Below are 5283 nucleotides of genomic sequence, written 5' to 3' on the forward strand. Positions count from 1 at the left end.
TCTCTCATTTGTAGGTAAGTTTAATGATGATGATGTTGTTGTTGTTGAGATTCTACTTGGTCATCTTAAATTGACCAATAACATTACAGTGTGGCTATGAGTACTACCGGAACAAAAAAAAAAAATAATAATAATAGATTTTGAAATCATTAGGATGTTTTAATAACATCTTAAATACCAACTGATGAATAACATCCCAGTAAGCAACAACATATGTCGTCATCGTCATTGCAGTCGTCGTCATCATCATCATCCTTTAGTGTTCGCTTTCCATGCTTGCTTGGAGTGGATGGTTTGACCAGAGCTGGCAAGCAGGAGAGCTGCTCCAAGTTGTACTCTGATTCGACTCAGTTTCTATGGCTGGATACCTTTCCTAACACCACCCACCCACCCACCTTACAGTGCATGCTGGGTACTTTTAACATGGCATTGTATAAGCGCCTTTGCATGGCATGGCACTGGAATATCACTCTTGCAGGTCAATCCTCTTCATCAGGGGGAGTCCTCTTCATCAGGAGGAGGACTTCTGCTGTGAAAAACGAATTTTCTGGAGTAAGGACAGAGGATCTTTGTAAAACTACCTGCATTGTTAGAAGCTCTTCTATATTTTCCTTTTCTTCTACTTACGCTCTTATACATACATACATACATACATACATACATATATATATATAAATATAGGTGCAGGAGAGGCTGTGGAGTAAGAAGCTTGCTTAGTAACCACATGGTTTCGGGTTCAGTCCCACTGCATGACAGCTTGGGCAAGTGTCTTCTACTATAGCCTCGGGCTGACCAATACCTTGTGAGTGGATTTGGTAGACAGAAACTGAAAGAAGCCCATCATATATACATATATATATATATATGATTGCGTGTCTGTGTTTGTCGCCCCACCATCACTTGACAACCGATGTCGCTGTGTTTATGTCGCTGTAACTTAGCAGTTTGGCAACAGACACCAATAGAATAAGTACTACGCTTACAAAGAAAAGGGTCGTGGGGTCGACTTGTTTGACTAAAGGTGGTGTTCCAGCATGGCCACAGTCAAATGACTGAAACAAATAAAATGAAAGAATAAAAAATATATATATATATATTGTATTTTGAGATGGTCATTTGTCTTTTTTTGCCAAATAAACACATGTACTATATATTTTCTTTCTTTACTTGTTTATTTTATTATTTTAACTCATGTCCATTGACCAGAAATCTTTCATCACACATCTGTGACCTCTTCAGTGACACTTTTCATTTTTATGTGTGCACTTGCTCTGCTTACTCCGTTCTCCAGTGAGAATCTAGTGAAGAAAAAATATATAGGGCATGTGTTTATTTGGCAAAAAAAAAAAAATACCATCCCGAAAAACAACAATATCTGTTTCAACACACGATTTCACATCAGGAATCTTGTAAAATGAATTGATATGTATATATATCTGTGTGTATATATATATATATATATATATATATATATATATATAAATATGGAGATGTACTTGCATAGCAAGTGACCTAAGAAACACACAAAATCCATTAGATTCACTTGAACATTTAAATTTAATTTGTCAAAATATTTTCGTCGCTTTGAGACCGCAGCCTGTTCACTGACAAAATTCCGTGCAGCATGGAATTTTGTCAGTGAACAGGCTGCAGTCTCAAAGCGATGAAAATATTTTGGCAAATTAAAATTAAATGTTGAAGTGAATCTAATGGATTTTGTGTGTTTCTTAAATGGCTTATAAACAACTTCCACGCTGCAATTGTTTATATATATATATATATATATATATATATATATATATATATATATATGATTGATTACTTAAACCCACTGTTTTGGCATGGTTTCTATGGCTGGATACTCTTCCTAATACCAATCACTTTGCAGAGTGTTCTAGGTGTCTTTAATGTAGCACTGGTACTACTGGTAACTTTTATGTGGCACTGGTAGGGTCACCATTCACTAGATTAATGTCTTATTGAAAAACAAAATCATCATCTAATGACTTACAAACATTAATAAAATAATAATAATGGCATTTTTATATACGCTTAAAGCTTATGGCGATCACCGTGCAATGAGAAAGGAAAATAGTCTGATAAAGGGGCTTATAATCCCTCGACAGTAAAAAGAAGGCTTTCCTATCCATGTGGGAGTCGAGGCCACATCCCTTTGTTAACATGACTAAGTGTGTTACCTTTACACCAGCGAATCAGTCTCCCCATTTCTGTCAAATTTAAGAACTATAATAGTTTGTGTTTGTTTTTATGTAAACAAACTTTCTATATGCTTTCAGTGCGAATGGTTTTTTTATACGGCGCCGAGTTTACAATCCTGTAAATAATAATGGTATTTTTATATAAGCTTAAAGCTTATGGCGATCACCGTGCAATGACTAAAGAAAATAGTCTAACAAAGGGGATAGGAAAACCTTTTTTCTGTCGAGGGCTTATATGCCCCTTTATTAGACTATTTTCCTTAGTCATTGCACGGGGATCACCATAAGCTTTAAACTTATATAAAAATACCATTATTATTATTTACACGATTGTAAACTCAGTGTCATATAAAAAAAACCCCACTCACACTGATATTAAAATAAAAATGTATTTAAAGTCCTTCTAGTGAATGTATTCAAAGCAGTGAATTGACAGAATTGGCAGAGTGACAAATTGCCTAGTAATACTTAATTATGCCTGTTAATGCTCTGAGTTCTGATCCCAGTGAAGTTGACTCTGCCTCCCAACCTCATAGAGTTGATAAAATTAAACACCAGCCATATACTGAATCAATACATATGACAGCAATTCTCCTCCCACAAAGATCTGAAGTCTTGTGTTTATGTGAAAAACACACAATTTTCATCGAATTGTTCTAGTTATATAAACTTTTCATAGTATTTGAGGAGGTGGAGTATATCACACATTAACCATTTCAGTGACAACTCATTTGAAACTACCCCCAGGTTCCTGTTCCATAATACAAAACCTGTTTCAAATTGTTAATATTTTAATGTAAATCTTCTATATTCATTACTTTTATTCAGTTATATCCAGACACCAGCATAATAAGGGAAATATGTCAGATATTTTATCAAAATCGTTCCAAAGCTTGCATATTTCCAAACAAATTCAAACATGTTTAAAAGTGTATTCACAATAGGGTTACATGAGTTAAGCACAATTGAATTTGATACAAATATATAACAATTAAAATAAGCATTGGCAATATTTCCAGTGTCAACAGATACCGCAATGAAATATCAAAAATACTAGAGATGAGAATGTACTTAAATGAATAAAGAGTAAAATATTAGTGATTAATTAAATCTCTTTCTTCTCTAATTGTGTTTGTTCTGATAGAAAAATGTGACATACAGAATTTTGCCTATCATTAAAATGTATGAATGACTCTAGAAAGCAGGTGTATTAGAATGGTAACAATAATTTGTAAAATGTTTTCAAATGTATTCAGACAAACGTGTTTATGTGCGTGCATGTGTACATGTTCATTTGTATGTTGGTATATATATGTATGTGCCAATGTGTTTCTATGAGTACACTTCCCATATGCACGCACGCACACAAACACACATTCAAATATATATCTCATAATAAATTTGTATAGTTTGCATGAAACATTGTCTGATATAAATAATCGCTTTTAATTTTTTTGTAAAGCCAAAACAATGCATGTTCTAAGAAATAATATGAATTTATGGTTTGCAGATTTATATTGTATTTCAATATTTTGGAGTTATGACCACCTCTTTCAGGAAATCTCCTTAGAGATTTGGTGTTGTGAGCTGATATTTCTGTTCTGTAGCATGTAGATGTGGAAGGTTGCTTTGTATGTAGCCAATCAATTGAGTGCAGCTCTTTGATCTTGCTAATGATGATAGCTTCTTCTAATCTCGGGTTCCCAATGTTTCATTCAGTGGTGTGAATGGAAACTTGGATGCCTTGGATGTGACATTTCTGTAGGTATTTTTTCGGTGAAAGAAGCGTTAGAATTGTAGTGTTCTTTAGCCTGTAGGTGTCCTTTTCTGGCGGTACTTCTGATGTAGGATTCATTAAAATTACTACATATGATTTTATACACCACATAGGACCACAAACATATATCTTCATTGCTAATTGGGCAGTTGGGCAATGTGCATATAACGTTGTTTTGTGCTGGTCTGTTTTCGGTTAAGAACCCTTCCATATAGATTGCTCAGTGTATTGCAGTAGTTGTTATTCTTTTTTATTAAAACATGGCTGTTATTTTTGGATGTGTGGGTTTTGTTAGGTGGCCTGATGCCCTGGAACACATTGCATAACTAAGTTTAGCATTGTAACACTGTTGGATTGGCCAATTTAGATATTAAACACATTCCTGGCAACTGGTAGGTACATATCTCTCTCAACTCCCCCATTTGCGAGCGCGCATTCTTTCCTTCATATTCGTTCCCAGTAAGTTGTTTTGCACCTATTATACTATTTAAAAAAAAATTTTGTCACTGGGTCAAACACTATAGTTTAGAGGCCATGGAATGACGATATGAATGTTCCAAGTCCTCTCCCCACCCCTTTCGCGGGAGCGCATTTTCTTTTTCATATTCGTTCAGAGCAAGTCGTTTTACATCTATTACACTATTTTCTTTTGTTTCTTGGCTCCAGTGAAGCATCTCGGAACATTCAGGATGTGAATGTTCCGAGGCCCCCCCCCCGGTTCGCGAGCGCGCATTTTTCTTCATATTCATTCGCAGCAAGTTGTTTTACATCTATCAGAATATTTTATTTTTTTATTTCCCACCGGGGCAAACGCTTTAGTTTGACCCAAGAAACTGGAATTTACAGCAATATGTCTAAGAAAAGTCCGTTTTTTGGCTGTTATGCTGTAAAACTCCCTATACATGCATTCGTCAACGTGTGACCATTGCATTAGTTTAACTCTGGGATCATCAAAATAACATCCTTCTGCAGTGAATGATCTTTAGTTGAAAAGCAATAGACAAACGGGAATAAAAAATTTTTTTAAATGCCTTGATATAACTTTATATGTGTGAATGTGTGCGTGCTTGTATGTATGTGTTTACACGCATATCGAAAAAAGTTAAAAAAAACCCCAAAATTGGGGGAGTGGGGATTTAAAATTTCAAAAATGTGACTTTTTTGCATATTCTGCATCTCCGTCATCGAAAACATAGGAAACCGCTGAGAATCGTTTACAAGACCGACATATACAACAGGTATGTAAAACATGCTGTTTCACTTGTTTCAGCCGTTCGTTTTCAGTGA

The sequence above is a fragment of the Octopus bimaculoides genome, chromosome 2 (genome assembly GCF_046866305.1).
Source record: "Octopus bimaculoides isolate indiv1 chromosome 2, ASM4686630v1, whole genome shotgun sequence".
Lineage (NCBI taxonomy): Eukaryota > Metazoa > Mollusca > Cephalopoda > Octopoda > Octopodidae > Octopus > Octopus bimaculoides.